This window comes from Psammomys obesus, unplaced genomic scaffold (assembly GCF_907164565.1).
Source record: "Psammomys obesus unplaced genomic scaffold, mPsaObe1.curated_primary_1811, whole genome shotgun sequence".
Taxonomy (NCBI): Eukaryota; Metazoa; Chordata; class Mammalia; order Rodentia; family Muridae; genus Psammomys; species Psammomys obesus.
Window position 1 is genome coordinate 14618273 of NW_026596101.1, and position 17961 is coordinate 14636233.

Here is a 17961-nt window from a genome sequence, read left to right on the forward strand (position 1 = left end):
TTATAATGGAGCCTTATTTTTCTGTTAAAATAAAAATGAAATGATGTCATTTGTAGGGAAAGGGTCTGAGCTGTAGGTCATCCTGTTAAGTGAAAGAAGCCAGACTCAGAGAGAGGAGTACCTTGTGTCTTCCTCTATATGCAGAACTTAGGTTCCTGCAAGCACAGCAAGAGAACAAAGGGGGGCTGTTAAGTGACCAGTGGAATGGGCAGGGGGACGTAATGGGTGAATGTGAGCCAAGTACAGTGATATGTATGTGTGAGAATGTCATAGGAGAACCCATGTTTCAGCATGTTACGTGATAATGCTTCAGAAATTTCTAAGGTTTATAGGAGGTGGAAGGTGCTCCTGACTGTCACTCTTGACTCTATTGAAGTTTCAGTGGCCATGGTCTGAAACATCCAGCGGATCCATAGGCATATGTAATTACAACATTCCCTTTTCTTTCTTTGGTATCTATAGCCCTTCCTTCCACCTGCCACCTTGTCCTGGGTGACATTTGAACTGGAAAACAGGTTTGTTTTCCAGTTGGATCTTGCTTATTTTTCTCTGGTGGCTCTTTGTTTCCATGGGGCTCAAATTTACTATTCATGAGACCCATTTTAATCAGTGACCGTATCAGACAAATGGAAGCTAAGCGCTGGCTAGTATGGCGGAAATAAACATGGGCTCTCATTAATGGTGCTGTCGGAATAATGAGTTGAGCGTTGTGTCCTGAGCCACACTGAGAGCAAGCAAGCTCCTCACTGGAACGACAGGCTGACAGCTACGTCTAGGAGTACAGTCATTAGTGTGCCCCGCCATCAATGTCATGGTACTGTGTCAAATTAGTTAGTGTCCCCTTTGCCGAGAAGCTGGACCTACAAATTATCCTCCCACATCCCTGGAAGCTGTGTTTGCGAAACCCGTGATCAAGTGTGAGCAAATTATTAACACGGCTCATAAATTAACTAGTTTACAGGCTTATAACATTTTACAAGTCGATAATAAAGGGCCCCAAAGTTCCCCAATGGCTCTGCCCTGGTGTGAGGACTGAGATGGGTCGATTTTCCCTTGAGGCGTGTGAAGATGATCGTTGGAAAAGGCACAGCTCTTGGGGTCTCAGAATAAGTGTTGGGTGGTGCTCGCCAGGAATGGCAGCAAGTGTACTTCCATTGAAGACAACATAATGAACTTCACTATTTCATTTTGCTGATGAGCTGATGACAATGGCCCTTTCTCCTGATGGCAGGCATTCTTTGGGAGTTTATATCTGAATGATCACTGCTCACCCCAATGGAATTTTGTAAAAGTGTTTTTGATGCATTCTTATGCTTTGTTTGAGAGGAATAATGACCACATAGCCTACCTTAGGAGAACTAGGATTTGTGTGTGTACGTGTGTGTATCGGGGAGTGCGTGGGGGTTTGTAGGCATGTGCGCCTGTGACAGTCATTGTGTACCTTGTGTGAAGAGGTCAACATTCTTGAGTGCTTTTCACTTTATTTCCTGAGATTTATCTCTCACTGAACCTGCTCATTGATTGGGCTAAGCTGTCTGGCCAGCAAGCTGCACAGACCTCCTCTCTCTACCTCTCCAGCACTGGAATTACATGTATACCCGACTGAACTTTTGTTGTTGTTGTTTTTTCTTAATGCCTTCACGGCAAGCACTGCACTGCCTGGTTGATCTCCCAAGCCCCAGATCAAGGGCACTCAAGCTTGTCTGGCCTGAACAGTCTATGTGTTGCAGGTAGCTGATGCCTAGGAAACAGCATGGCTAGGTCAACCTGAGTTTATCTGAATCTAAAAGAGATACCCATCTGGAATGTCATCTCTGTACTCCCCTCTGTTTTTCTTGCCAGACAACTTACATGGTTTCCAGAGACATGTTTTCAAGCTTTCAAATCATAAAACTCCATACATGTTTTCGGTTTTAACCTCTCAGTTTGATTAATCTAGGAAATGGGTACAGTCACCAAATGTTGCCTGAACACACTGTGGGAAGAGAGGGACACATGCACGCACCTGAAGGTCTTACATTGGATCCTCGTTCTACTTCATTTTCCTCTGCTAGAGTGTTGCTTCTGTAGGCATCGCAGCAGCGGAGATGACACGGTTACCTCAAGGTTTCATGGGGCCTTTGCCTGGCAGCTGCTCTTGAGAAAGCACTCAAAGGGGAGTTGGCTGCTTCATCAGCAGAGCTGGCAGACTCAGAATCCCCCCTGGTAAATAGTGTACTCATAACTCAACTAGACCACAGAACCTCATAGCTTTGGCACACATACTTGCCTTCCATGACAAGTCTGTGCCCTGGCCCTTACTGGCAGATGGAATGCAAGTGGTACACTGACCAATGAGACAATGTGTCTGGCTCACAGCAGGGGCTCACCTGCTCTTTCAAGGTACCTGTGTCTGGAGGGGGTGGGTTTCCTCCCGGCCTCTTCTGCAGGGTCCCTGAAGGTAGGTCAATGGACCCAAACCTCAAAGTAAAGCCTTCATTTTGCATGAATGTGTCTTCTTGCTCTTACTCCTCAGGACATGTTATTATGTGGGTGGTGCGATGGCCCTGCCTGTGAAACGCTTGTCCCATGAGATGAGACCATGCATTCACATCCCTAGCACATGCATAAAACAGTGGCAAGTGTCATTCCACCCAGGGCTGGGGAGATAGAGAGACATCTGGGCCTCTGGGGCTTGCTGGATAGTTAGTCTAGCCAAATGGGTAGGTACCAGGTTCAGTGAGAGACTCTGTCCCCAAAATAGTATGGTGACCTGATTGAGCAAGTTCTTTCAATCTGACCTCTAACTCTGCCCCTCCCCCCACACCAAAAGAAAAGAAGGAAATAAAAGAAGACACAGATGAACACTTCAGGGAACCAGACTGCCTCAGGGAATATATGTGCCCTCAGGAGTGAATGAAGGTTGAACTTGGCCTATGACATTTTTCATCTTCCTGATGCTAGAAGGGAGGTGAGAAAACAGGGCTAATTTTGTGTGTGAAGAGAGCATTCCTGTGAAACATCCAAAGCCCCCTCACCCTAACCCTTCTCTCCTTCTTGCCTCCAGGGTCCTTCCGTGTGTTGCAGTCTTGTGGCGTTCTGCAGGCCCCCTGCCAGTGACCCCAGGCTTTTTATGGCTGTGAGACTCATTAAAAGCTCAGGGTAAGTGACCAATGTCTGTGTCACCAAGGAGTGGAAAGAAAATTATGGGCCACTTGCCCCAGGATCAGGCAAGAGTCCCAAAGCTGGCTGGCACCTGTATGCTGCCATTGTATACATTGGTTTACAGTTGTATACATAGGGCTCTTCCGGGCTAGGGAATGATGGCTCAGTGCTTAATGTGCTTGCCCTGCCAGCGTGATGGCCCGAGATCAATCCTATGCAAACAAAAAAACAAACAACAGTAACAAAACAGGTATGTGTTTATCAACCCAGTGCTGAGGAGGCAGAGAGTGGTGAATCCTGGCTTATGCTGGCCGGCCAGCCTGGCCTCCTCAGTGAGCTCTAGGTCTCAGTGAGAGACCATGCCTCACAAAGCAAGGTAAATGGCTCCTAAGGAATGACACCCTTGGCCCCCACACACATCCATACACATACATGTGCCAACACATCTAACACCCCAAACAGAATGAATTAAAAGGAGTCTCGTCTTTGCCTGGTCGGCTGCAGGAAGATGTCCACATGCAGAGATGGCTCACATTATTTAAAAAAAGGCTAGAGAGTGGCTAGAGTAGTCAGCCTCCTGGGCCACAAACAGTATCTCTTGTAGTTAAGCACCCCTGCTGTTGGTCAGCAGAATTAACCATGGGTGCTTAGAAGAGAAAATGGGTGGGGTTACTATGTCCCCATGAACCTTGTGTACCCAAATAGTCATTGAGCTATTTTGACCTGGGATTTGCTCACCCATTCTCTCCTGCATCAAGGTTGGAGTACCGTCCATGCACTTGACAGCTCTTAGGGTACTAGTCACTCTGACTTTGAGCAAACTATGAATGTGGAGGAAATGGGGATTTGAAATAGCTGTCCTCTCAACCTGGCATGGGAGCTGCCAGGCGCGAGCAGGGTGGATGTGGAAGGTTCCTTCTGTGTGAGGGAAAGCTCTTCCGTCTCTCTGGCTCCCCAGCTAGACAGGGAGCTTTGCTTTCGTTAGCTAACTAACCCAAGGTGGCGGAATGCTCTTTTATTTGTGAGTCTTGTGGTCTCTGAGCTCCGTCTGTGTTACACTTGATGGACATGCTGTTGAAATATCTCTTTAGTATCAAATATGGATGAAGGGATACACCGGTAGATTATGGCAGGCTAAAGATCAAATGCCAATGAAGAGCGATTAAATTTCCTTTAATCATCAGAATCTGAGAGGGCTTTAAGATCTTCCACCTTTAATATAGGCCTTAATAAATAATAATGCTTTGAATGTCTGCAGTATGTTTGAATTTCACAAGTCTTGCATGTCAAAACATATAGACAGACTCAGCAAATACGCTTCTCTGGACCAGCAGTACTAATTAAGAAGGGAAGTCAGGGTTAAACAAACAGCTTTGAGAATAGAGGGTGGGAATAAGAAACCCAATTTGTGGGTTTTCTAGGGTTTTTGTCCTCACTAAAAGTGACAGTGCAAGCTGAAGAGTGTTTTTGTTTCCCTGTATTATTTGCAAATGACTGTCTCATAACACATCACTGTAGGTAGGTAGGTGTATGGATTTGCCGTGTGTTCTCGTTCATAAAACACATGTGGAGAGAGTACTTTGTGCTGTCTGTCTTTCCACTCTGCCTGCTCACGGGTGTTAGCACTCTCTTCCCTGCTGGTGGCTTCTGGCCTTCGCTTGCATGTGTGCTCGGAATGTTCCCATATATACTTCATGCATTCATCCCCACCCCATCTTTTCCTGCCGCTCCTCCATATTCCCCCAGCTCCCTACCCACGTGTGTCTCACACAAAACAAAGACGGAGCAAAATCAAACCCAGTGCGGTAGAATGCCTGCCACCCTTCTGAGGACAGAAGAGGATAAAGTCCAATGAGTTTCAGTCAGGCAGTGTAAGCACATGAGGCCCGGGAAGACTTTCAGTTGTGAACAGGCTTCAGGGCTAACATCCAGCTTTTGAAATCTCTAAAAGTATCTAACACCCCTGCTTTCAAATATCATTTGAGAAGGTAAAATAATAACTCACGGAAGGGAACCAGGCTGTACAACCGGGAATGAGGGTGAGTTTTGTTTGCATGGGAAGTGGGCCAGCCTGGACCCACCGCCTCTGCCCTCTCCAAGGCCCCAGGAGTGCCAGCAGGAAAGCCTGGGAGCACCGACAAGTGTTTTCTTGTGTGTTTCCACGTTTGGCTGCCCTGTGTGAGTCCAGCCCGGTGTTCTTGGCCCTCTGTGCCAGGTGACTATCTGAGAGTTGCTTGGGCAGAAGTTCTCTGCACCAGCTTGTAGAACAGACCTTCCGCCTTGGTTCATCTCTTGCAGAGAGCCTAGGCCTCATCCTTGTCCTCCTGTCTCCCCAGTAGTTGTCTTGTGTGACACATCTCTTCCTCTCCATGGTCCTACTTCGTGAATGTGGCTGTTGCTTGGGAACCGTCCTCACAGAAATCATGGTGGGGTATTGGGTTCATGTAGGTGTGTGAGACTGGAAGAGATGCTCCTGTGTACCATCAACCTATTCCCCGGACAGGACAGCGTAGTTTGCGTTTCTGCCCTACAAATACTGGGAGATGGATGCCGAATTCTCCCCATTCTTTTTCCTGCTAATCTTCGCGCCCTTATCCCAATCCTTGTCCCTCTCTTTACCCATCTGTGCCACTGTTACTCTATCTCCATCTATCTCTGTTTTATAGGGATGGAACCCAATGTCTCTCTCCCTGAACTGCATCCCCAGCTCCCAAGATACATGCCTTATTTCCTCCTTGGAATTTTCTGAATTCAAGAGAAACCTAATCATGAGGAACTTTTCCTAGAAAAGTTAAAAGAAACACTTCAGCTTTTGAAGTGTGCCCCATCGTCACTGTCTTTACTGAGAATTAGCTTTCTGCCAGACGTGATTCTCAGAATTTGACATTTATTCACTTGGAACAGCTCTGAGGCTTCTAAAAGTCCACTTTAAAGATGAGGAAACTGAGGCACCGTGAAGTACAATTTCCTGCCTAGAGTTATCTGTGTATCAGGCCAAATGTGGGGGTTCAATCCTAGGCCCTGTTTCTTGTGGTTTGTAACCACTACTCAGCTGGTCTTGTCTGTACTCTTCTTTTTTTCATAGTGTTGATCTGCAGATGTTTTATTTTGGCATGTTTATGGCTGTTGCTATGAACTACAGAACCACACCTTGGCTTGTGTACTTGAGGGCTTCATCTGTCTGTACCTTTAAATTTCTACAGCTTTTATTTATTTGTTTGTGCGTGTGTTTGCTTTTCTTGCTAATACAGGACACGTGGGGAGTGAAAATGCGTCCTGGAACATTGAGAACCAGGCACATCCTTTTGTCTCTAGTGGATGTGTCTGTTACAATATTGCTTCCCTTTCCATCTTCTGAGTTGTTTTGCTGTGGTATGTTATTCTAATTAACCTCACATCTGTAACCCTCATTTTATGTCCTGTTAGCCCCTGACCAGCCAACGATTGATTTGTTCCGCTCAATCACCTGTGTGAAAAAGTAGGGTTAGCCAGAGTGCCCTGCCCAGGGCGCTGCTCCTCTACCTGGGTTGGTTTGGCAGCAAGCTGGGTCAGCAAATCCTCCTTGCACATGAGAGCGCTCACCAGGGAGGCTTTTTATTGACCACCATAAACATGTAGCCACTTTTAATCCTAGCTACCATTAGAAAACCTGTAGTTACATGGTCAGTAGAACTGTAGATTCACAAGCTGTGTGTCAAGGACATTACTAGTAACACAGGAGGCGGCAAGCTGCATGAAGCCGGGGACCACGGGTGAGCTGTTCTCACCGAGAAGTCCTTAACTGTCTATATTTCCAGGTTGACTCCGAGCAACGTGTTTATGTGTGTGCCGTGCATGCATATGAGTATGCATGTGTGTGTACATAAATGTACATGAGTCGGGCTTATTTCTCAATGTCTGTCCATCACATTCACTGACGCAGGATCTTTCGGGGGAATCCCCACAGGTCACTCATATGACCAGTGTGGCTAAGAAGCCGTTGTCTTTGCCTTCCAAGCATTGGGTTGACCGGGGCTTGAGGCTCCCTTGGCTACCTGCTGTTTACATGGATTCTGGCTTGGGCAACAGACAGTTCAACTACGAGCAATATCTCCAGTGCTGTGGACCACTTGTAACCCATTTCTGCCTTTGAATTCTGAGCCTCTCAGTAGTCCACTCATTTTGGGTGTGACTGGCCAGCTTAGGGGCAGACATTGAATGGGCTTATCATTTTAAAAAGTCAGACAGTAGCATGAGCTTCAAGAGCGTCGAGATCAGTGGTCGGGGGAGGGGACTGTTAGGTCTCCATCTCAGGGTTGTGGCTGTTCTCTGCTCCACGTTACAGTCATTCCCAGGGGAGCTCTCTGGTGACATCATGGCACCCTTCCTAAAACTGTTTTGGGAAGAATTCCAGCAGAAACCAATCTGTTCTTTTTAATCTTTTTGACCTTTATTAAATCTGTGTATGCATGAGGACATTGAGTGTATTTGTATGTGCCCTCATGCCGGGGCGTGGCTGTGGAGGTCAGAGGACAACCTGAAGGAGTCGGTTCTCTCTCTTCGGAGACTGAACTCAAATTCAGCCAGCACGATAAATCTGTTCCAAGGCCTCATCCGTGTCAGTCAGTTTGGCTTTACTGCTGCTGTGATTTGGGGCAGGGGAGATGCAAATACACATGGAGGTCAAAGGCCAACCGTGAGTGGCAGATCTTATGCATGTTGCAGTCATTGAGACATGATCTGTCTACCATTGGAACCTCAGCAAGCAGGCTCGGCCAGCCAGAGGGACAGCTAGCTCGAGAGATCTGCCTGTCTCTGCCTTCACAATTCTTGGCATTTCGGGTGCGCGTCAGCACACTTTCTCCGTGTGTGCTGGGAATCAAACTCAGGCCTTCATGCTTGCGAAGCAGGCAGGCACTTTACCAAATGGAGCCCCCACCTCGACTCCCAACCCCCTGTGATTGGTTTTGTGTGCATCTGAAATGCGAGGGCTGGAGCCCTGGGTGCATCCCTTGCTCCTCTGTAAAGCCACAGGTATAAAACAACAGGGGTTGATGGGTGGAGAGGTGCTGGTTCAGAAGGCAGGACAGAGCCCCAGGGTGACTCAGCTAACCTGTCATGACCTGTCATCTTTGAGATGTTTCTTGTGACCTCGTCTGCATAGTATTTGGACATCCCAGGTAACTTTCTTTCCTTGGCAGCGGGCCATTGTCTCTGAAGGCTGATTGTTTCTCTGGGCTCCAGATGTTGGAGCCCTCTCACCAGTATCTGCCTCCTTCTTGGTGTTTCTGCCTGGGGCATCCCTTTAACATCTGTCATGTGCAGGCCATTTGATTTCAAAATTCTGCTGCAAGGTCAGAAGAAAAGGTTCTGGTGGGCTGTATCTGTGAAGAAGAGGCTGTCGGGACAGTGGGAGATTTCATGGAAGGAAGGAGACTTGGTGAGGGCTAGGAAGAAGGCTTGAGTCATTGTGCATCCCAAGGGAATAGCTGTGTCAGCGGGGTCTCCAGGATTAAGCCTGTAGCACACTCAGACTTGCAGTGAATTTCCCAGAAAAGCTGGCTTACATGCTGGTTAGTATGCATGTCTTTTATGAACACTTGATTTATTTTTATGTTATATATGTGTGTGTTTGTCATCCCATGCATATCTGCTACCTGAGGATGTCAGAAGAGGGTGTCAGATCCCCTGAAACTGGAGTTCTGGGTAGCTATGACCCATCTGATATGGGTGCTGGGAACTGAACTAGCATCCTTTTCAGGAGCAGCAAGCTCTTATAACTGCTGAGCTACGTCTCTTAAGTCTTACTAACCATAGAAATGATGTGAATGAGAATCTGATTTTGAAGGACTTTATGGACATCATTGGTGTGTAATCTGTTTCATCAGGCTACACAATACAGTGAGTGACGAATAAGCATGCATGGGTCCATTTTTGGTGAGTTAACTTGCAGAATTCTTACTATGACGTCCCTAAGCATTTCAAATATGAATAATGTTTATTTAAGAAGCATCCTTGCATGAAAACCAAATCTTTTGGTCCCCAAGTTTCCTCATCTGGTTCCTGATGAGAGCCTTCCCAAGTGTTCAGGTTGATACAGGCCAGAACATTTTGATGATGATGTTATTTTTGTCTATTTTGAGGTTCTGAGACAGGGTCTCAGTATGTGACTCAAGCTGGGCTCCACTCTGAATCTTCCTGCCTCAGCCTCTGCTGCTAGGATTACAGATGTGCACCACCACACTGCACCAGAGTAGAATAGCAATACCCTTAGCCACAGAAAAGCCCTGTGGTTGGCCCCTGTGTGGTTACAACTCATTTCTATCAGAGGGCATTGATGAGTTTAAACCTTACTGGCTGTCAAAGGCTTAATGAGTAATTCAGTTATATGTCTGTTTAACTAGTTGATTTACAACATCTTTTTCCCACATGCGCTGGGTAGAATATATTTTTAATTTGGACATGTTCCTTACATTATGAAAATTGAACCTATTAAAGATGGCGGGGTTTAGCAAAGACCTCTTAACTCTATGTGCGTTTAGTGCTTTCCTGAATTAATAAATTTATGCCCCTCCCCCCATATCTTCTTCTTGGCCCAGGATCTATTCTTCTATCTGGATCTGTGCAAATGACTTGATTAATTAAACAGTGTGTTAATTCTGATTACCAAGTTATAACAGATCAGTGTCCAAGCATCACCGTGTAATTCTGATTAAAAGGCTCTTCATATTATCAAGACAAAATTTAAATCAACAGATAAGCATGTTGAAATGTGTTACGTTAAAACAATGCATCTCCCAAGGGGGGAAAAGTTAAAGTATAAAAATGATTTCATCCTCTCAAGTCATCATTATTTTTTTTATCGTGACATCCCTCAGATTGTCTTTCATGAGGAACATCCTTAAAAGGATGGGATTTTCTTCTTCGGTCTGAAAATCGTAGCTGATTTAGCCCGTGTGTGATCCAGGCATGACGGATGCATCGTGTTTTCACTTGGAAGTAATTTAGTGCCATTGCTCGTGCTTATATGCCAGTTCTGACCACAGTGGCCTCTTTTTGGAGTCACTTGTGGAAGTGAACTTTGCCTGTGAAGGGGGGGAGGTGGAGGGAGTTTCATTAAGCCCGGCTCTCTTTCACAGCTGAAGACACTGATGGTTATTAAAGACCACTAGGCCACATTGTCCCTTCTCCTCCTTTGCTAATGGCGAATGCTAAGAACAATCAGACATCACACACATGCTCCCTTTCTCCCTTTCCCGTTCTGTCTCCTTTTGGTCCTTTCTTGGTACATAACAGTGTGGTAGAAAATGACCAGGTAAGGCTATGGAGATGGTTCTTTGTTGGGCAAGAGCCCTTGCTCTACAAGCATAAGGACCTGAGTTTAAATCCCCAGTGCCTATGTAAAAGCATCAGGCATAGGTGCATGCACATTTGATCCCAGAGCTCGGTTAGGGATGGGGTTGACAGAATAATGCCTGGAGCGGGCTGACTGGCCAGCTTAGCAAAAGAAAAATGAATTCAATGAGAGACGGTGTCTCAAGGGAATAAGGCAGGTTATTGAAGATCAGTGATATTACAGCTGATGTCACTGTGCGTGCACTCTCCTGCCACACATGAATGTACACATGTATGTACACATGCCCTCCTCATGCGCACGCACACACACACACACACACAAATTTAAAAAACTGAGCTCTTAAGTCAACACAAGAATAACTTTCCATGTCCGGTGAATTCCCCAGTTTTCATTTGTAATTGTCAGCTTCCAGTAGTGAACACCACTGTTTGTCTCTGGCCTGCCCCTTTGCATGTCCCCACCCTTGTGCACACAGGCAACACATGATTCGTGCACACACATGCTTGGCATCTCCGAGGTGTGCAGACTGGTGGGTGGAAGAGTTTAAACACCAACAGATTCCCTGTCCCAGCTTCCTAAGCCACATCTGGAGCAATGCAGTTGCAATGACAGTGGCTGAAGTAAGTGGAGGTGATGAATTTAATATGTATCCATTTGTGAGTTTACTAAACTCTAGGTTTATACGAATCACTCTATTCTGTTTCTGTGGGAAATGGAGAGATGGAATACAGAAAATGGTCTTCCTGTGTGTATGTGTTTGAGAAAGAATTTGGGAGAAGGGAGAGAGCACAGACAGATAGATGTGTGTGGAAGTCAGAGATCAACTTGAGGTCTTTTCCTCAAACATCACCCACCTTGTTGTTTTTGTTGTTTTTTAGTGAGACAGAGTCTCTCAGTGGCTTGTATTTTGCCAACTAGTTTTGGTTGGCTGGCGTGTGTGCTCCAGGGCTCCGTGTTTTTTTGCCTCTCTAGTGCCGCAATTACAAGTATGTACACCATGTCCAGCTTGTGTGTGTGTGTGTGTGTGTGTGTGTTTAAACATGGGTTCTGAGGCTCATCCCCACTGAGAAAACTTATTTGTGTTTGTTGAACTTATACTGTGGGTTGCTCTCAGGAACCCATCCAGAGCCAGGAAACCTTTGCTTCTGGGTTTCCTCCTGTAGTAGCAACGAACATTGCCTTTCGTTGATCTAGAAGATGAGTCTCTCTTGCAGGCAGTTAGCTTGAGGTTGTTTAACTCAGATTGGCATATAGGGTTCCGTGAATCTGATTATTTCTCTTAATTAGGAACATTTGACATTAGTCATAGGTGGCTCTTATTTTGGAGGGGTGGTTACTGGCTGTTCAAAGGTGAAGTGAGGCTCTGGCTCTTGTTCAGCAACCTGAGTGACAGCATGATATTTGAGTTTCCTGCTAGCTTCTCTCTCTTCTAAAAAGGGAACCAAATAAGGGATTTTTTTTTTTTTAAATCAAAACCATTCTTGATTATATTCATTCTCTAGTCATTGTCAAAGAGACATTTTGACACAGAGATGTTATCTGGAACACTGATGGGTCACGTTTTCAATCAGAACTGTAATTTGTGTTTATTTTATCTAACTATTTTTTTTTTCCTTCTGCCATTCAAAATCCTGGGCCTCACAAATTCCAGGCTCTCTGAAGATCCATATCCCCATCCTTAATTTTATTGTTGTTTGCTTTCCATGTTAGTCTCTGAGACAGAATCTCCTTGTTAGTAGCCCAGTCTAGCCTTGAACCCTTGGTCCTTCTGGGTTAGCCAACAGTGTGCTTGGATTACAGGCATGACCACACCCATCCGAATCCTAAATTTTACTCGTATGTGTGCTTAGTTGTATGTGTGTATTCATGTATGTTTACGTGTGCTCTCAGGTGCGTGTAAATGTGTGTGTGTGTGTACATGTGCATGCAGATGTGGGTTCATGTGTGACAGGTGTGTATACCTGTACATAAATGTCTGTGACCATGCCCATGCATGAGTGTGTACGCGTGTACGTGTGTATACATGTGGAGACCAGATACTTAAGTAGGTTGCCTTCCTTAATTGCTCTTCATTTCTTTTTTTTTTTCATTTTATTTTTTAAATTTATTTAAACATGTTTGTGTTTCTGCGTGTTTGTGTATCTGTGGGTGCATGGGGCCATGGCCTACATGTAGAGATCAGATGACAACTTTTGAGTGTTGGTCCTCTCACCTTCTGCCCCGAGATGAGGGTCTTCCTAGTCCACTGCTGTGTGTGCCAGGCTAACTGGTCTGTGAGCTTTCAGCCATTCTCCAGTCTCTGCCTCCCATCTCCTTGCAGTGGCACACAGGGATTCCAGACGTGTATGCTGGGCATATGGCTTTTATGTTGTTAGGAAGGACCCCGACCCAGGTAGTCAGCCTGGGCCATCAATCGCTTTCCCAATGAGCCATCTCCCCATCACACCTTATCTTTTGAGACAGGGTCTTTTACTGAGCCCAGAGCTCACTGATTGAGCTACACTAGGTGGCCAGCAAGCCCCAGGAATCCTTTTATGAATGTGTGTTGCCACACTGGAGTTTTTCACATGGGTGCTGGGGATCTGAACTCAGGTCCTTGTGATTTCAGGACAAACACTCTAACATCTCCACAGTCCTAATTTAGTATTTTTCATATGTAATAATGGTTTTCCACTTCACATAAAAGTTGTAATGACGGGACAAGAGAACCTTCTAGAAACAACTATGTAAAGGATGTGTGAAGAGTGTAATCCGCTTGGATTTTAAGCATCCTTTGACACAGAAACCCCCTGCCTCAATGGTCCCGAAGAAGTCTCAAAGGCAACATGAAGAAACTTTCCAGATTAAGTACCTTCTTAATGAATAGGACAGTGGAGAGAAGCTGGCGGACTCCTTGCCAGACTGGATACTGTTATTGTGTGGCTTTATTAATTGGATTTATTCCTTTAAAATGACCCATGGATGAAAACAACCACCTCTTCTGTGGTCATGGTGAACAGATGTTTACCGTAATTCTCTGCTCAGTGGGGAAGAAAAAAAAAAAAAGCCTCTTCGACCCAACACAAACAGCCACGTTGCCCTGGCTCAGTCAGAACCTTGGCATTTGGGTCTTACTTTATATATCATGGCTTCATTTTGCAAGCCTTCCAAGTGTGAGGCTGAGCTCACCAGCTTCCACATCTGCAGGAGACTCTTGCCCACAGAGGTCTGTTATGTGAGGGCTTCATCCTCACTGTTCTTGGCCTTGGCCCTTCCTCATTGAAACCAAAATCCCATCTGCTGGACTGGTTTTCCTGCCTCTTCCTCTGGCCCCACCCTCCCCACCAGCTTTTGCTTCTGCCTACATCTGTGGCTGTGCTGTGGGCGATTTCTGTCAGTGATGTCCAGGTTTGCCTTCTCGAAGGGAGAGTCCTTTTTCTTCTGGCACTCTGTGAAGGAAAAAGCACCTCCTTTCTTCATAGTTTGTGTTTGCAGACCTTTCTGTCTCCATGTGGGTGAGACATGCCTGCCTGACTTCTGCATTTCCCCAGTTCCGCTCTTTTTCTGATGGTGAACGGGTGGAGTCTTTGCCCACACCTGCCCCATCATAGCTCCGTGCACAGCGCCTCCTCCATGTGGCCCTGGAGTGCTCTGTGGAAGAGTGGTGCGTGCTTGTGGGCAGGGCGGAAATGAAACACAACAGCAGAATTTTGCTTTTCTTGGGAAACTCCTCCCTTGGAATGGGGGACTCTGGGTGGCTCTTCTTATTTTGTTTTCGTCGCCAAAGTAAGCAGGGTTCTTGAATAACACCAGCATAGGAAAAACAGAAGTCATTTTAAAATGAAGGGGAACATAGGTTCACATTGTGGGAAACAGAGCTGGACACTAGCCGGCAGTGCAGGAAAGCTGATGGTATCTTCCTCTTAGTACCAACCAAGTTTTGATTTATTTTATAAATTAAGTTGTGACCCTACATCCCCGAGTCTCTTCTTTGATTCTCTTGTAAGTAAATCTTGAGCTTAGGGAATCAAGGTAGACTAGAAATTAACTGACATGTTTTATAATAATAGGCTGGAGTTTTGCGTTTGTCCCATTATTTCTCTGTGATCTAAGTTGTGTCTCTATACCACTATGACAAAATATCAGCTAGAAAGAACTTAAGGAACAAGAGGTATTTATTTGTTGGCTCACAGTTGAGAGAACACAGTCTGACCGGAAGGCAAAGCATGACATCGTAATACCCTGGTATATACCATGGTGATGGGAGCTTGTGGTGGCTGATTGTACAGCACCAGATTTCAGTCAGGGAGCTGGGGTGGAAGGAGGGTTGAGTCTATGGCCATACCACCCTGAACATGCCCGATCTCGTCTGATCTCAGAAATTAGGGTTCGTAATATCCCTCAGGGGCTCACTGCCACTGATCTACCTCTATAGCACCACAAAATGGGGACTGGTTTATTAAATGTGAGTCTGGGGTGAGTAATGGGGACTGAGCTGAGCATCTAAAGTCTTGAGCCAGGGGGAGTATTCTCTATCTGAGCCACTTGGTTTGGTATTACTGCACGAGCCTGAAAATCAGGGCTGAACTTGTCCAAATAGGATCCTCATTTGATCTGATCTTAAGAGAGTGGAAGAAAGTCATGAGTGTTGAAATGAAACAGTGATGTCCAGTCTAGCTGTCTTCCTGACTGGTGGACACATTATTTGTCCTTTCATCTGACTAGAAAAATGCCTGTTGGTGAAAACAGAGCATACACTTGAGTGTTTCGGATGGTTTGTATGTGGTGGGTCTTGAAAACTCTACTGATTTTCAAAGTGGGTGGAGGATGTAGGAAAAGTAATAGAGAACAAAGTTCTTTAAGATTCCCATTACATTCAGAACAAAGGAGAAACTCACCCTTCCTCTCTGTTAGTGAAATGCCTGGGTCCTTAAAACATAATTATTGTGAAAGGAAAAGCCCTGGAGATTTCTGGCTTTCAGCATATGTCTAACTTGTCACACCAGCGTGTCAAAGCCAGACACGCTTTAAAGGGACTTGCTAGAGCAGTTGGCTTGGCTGTGTCTGGATTCATGTGTGTAGCTCTGTAGTTTTGCTTGTTTGAGACATGCCCAGTGTAGGTCCGTCTGCCCTTGAACTCATAACCTCCTGCCTCTACCTCCCGAAGGCTGGTCCCACAGGCCAGTGCTAAGATGCCCACCCATAGCTTGTGTATCTAGTTCATCCCTGAATTGCAGAAGGTACATGTGTATGCTTACCCTAAAGTTATAAAAGACCCTCTGCTCCTTAATAACCTTTTTTTTTTTTTTTTTTGAGTTTTGACAGCATCAGGTAGGGTGGGCCCCAAACAAATATTTAGTCTGATCAATTAATAAAAAAACTCCCAAGTCTTAAGTATCCTGAATAGGGAGAAAAATAATTATAACCCTACCTAGCATGCTCTCCTGAAGGTTGACAACACTGCCAGAGTCAGTCTGTGCACAAGATCAGGGTTGCAGTCTGTGCTGTGCTTTGCTTTCTTTTTCTTTTTCTTTTTTTTTTTCCCCCCTGTGCAGTTACTCAAACTCTCAGTGGCTGTAGATCCCATCCCTGTGCCAGTGTAAAGTATTCAGGGCCTCAGGGAAGATGTCAGGACCACACTAGAAATCCTCCGGAGTCTTGTTTAGTGATTATAATGTGCCTATTTATCAAGCCCTTACGCCGCGATCCGCTAAGTAGCATTATAACACCATCTTTTTGAATCCTTCAGAGATAAGGCAGCCCACTTGCTGCCTTCACAGCGCAGATGAGCACACAGAGTCTTGGGGAGGTTAGCTCTAGTGAACTGCCTGGGGCTTGCGGAAATAGTAAATGAAACTGAGCAGGGAATGTCTGTCATCATGCAGTTAAAAGTTATGCGTCAGAACCAGTTCTCAGGTTCTGGAGCTGTGTAAGATGGCTGCCTTGGGGGAAGCAGGGTCAGGGAAATGATACTTACTCTTGCTCCTTCTTGTCTAGTATTATTTTAGAATTCAGAATTTTAAAGGCATACTTCATATTCAAACAAAAGTTTCTTTGTTCTTTAAAAATTCTTGTTTGTTTGTTTCTGCTTTGCCACCTTGATTCCTTTTTTGGTTTGTTTGTTTGTTTACCGTATATAAATGCAGGTTTATTGGGAGCAGCTATTGGCAACCATGCAGGAAGAGGGGGGAGGTGGGGGTGGGAAGGGAGAGGGGAGAGACAGGAGAGCAAGAGAAGAGAGCCCTGCCTTGATTCCCTAACCAGCCATGATGTGGGCAGTGGGCCCTTTCTAGGGTCAATGTTCTCAGTTTCTCAGACCGCACTTTGTGGACTCTCATGACTCCCTGTGGTCCCAGGAACTAAGGCTCTCTTTTTTCAGCCTCCCCTCTCCACTTTTCTTCTCTCCCACCCCCAGATTCACCCTCTCTGATCTTTGTAGAAGGTGATGCTGATTGCTGTTTGTTTTGGGGTCATTAATACGTGCTTCCTGAGAACAGAGGTATTTGGAAACCTGGGGGAGTTTTCTAAGGAAAGGACTTTATTTACATTCATCTGCATGTTAGGAAGGAGCTCAGCATTAATAGGGGAAGGACTACAGTTCTCTTAGCAAGGTAACTATTATAATTTCCAAATATTACCTTCTTGAGTCTATGAATTTCTATCCAGGAGCACTGTATTGAAACTGGGACGAAAGAAAAAAAAAAAAAACAACTTTTAAAGCTGTGTCTTCTGCTAACTTTATAACTTCTTTATTTAAGAAATCTTTGATAAGAAGTTCCCATTCTGCCAGCAGCTTCTGTTGATGCATCGCCCTGAGATGACATCACTTTATATGTGTCTTTATTGAGTAAATATGTTTGCTGGAGATGTTGTTGAGTCTTAAGAGTTGTCTCCAGGTTGGGGATTGGACTCCAGGACACTTGGTGGTTCTGCTAACTGCCTACCTGCAGGAAAGACTTGAGGATGCCATCCTTTCCTGCATTAGTGTGTACAGTTGCTAGTTTCCCTTTGAACACAGCTTTGCTGGTGTCTCGCAGGCTTTGGTATGTCTTCTGTTTGGGTCATCTCAAGCTATTTTCTAGTTCTCCTTTACCATTTTTCCTTTTATTCTTCGGTAATCTGGTAGTGTGCTGTTTGATTCTCCTTTTGTTTGTGAGTCTACCTAATTTCTTTCCTGATTTCTGATTGTGTTCTAGGGAGTTTTGTTTTCAGCTTAGCATACAGCATACATCCCCTCCTGAAAAAGGTCCTCGAGATAACTATGTCTTTTTTTCATTAGGGGAACTTTCCTGTGGCTGGCTGTCTGCTATGGCTCCTTCTTGGAACTGTTCCTGTCTTAAATCTTTATGTTCATTTTAAGCCTCATCATCTTTGCTTAGGATAATTGGGGTAGTGATTTTTCTGGCTGCTATCATGAAGTCACTTCTCAGTTTTTGCTTCTGGTCCTTTGAGCTTCTCTTCTTAAGGGTGGGCTTTCTTGAGGAGATGGAAATAAAGCATGC

The 17961-nt window shown here is 45.3% G+C and overlaps 1 protein-coding gene across 8 annotated transcripts in view; it reads left to right on the forward strand.

The window, feature by feature from the left end:
* The first annotated feature begins 3051 nt into the window (after positions 1-3051).
* Foxp1 (forkhead box P1) overlaps positions 3052-17961 on the forward strand; it is a 382214-nt gene continuing 367304 nt past the window's right edge. For all 8 annotated transcript variants that reach the window (XR_008722666.1, XM_055628587.1, XM_055628591.1 and 5 more), the window contains exon 1: positions 3052-3141. The gene's annotated coding sequence lies outside the window, so the exon portion shown is untranslated. The remainder of the gene's footprint in view (positions 3142-17961) is intronic.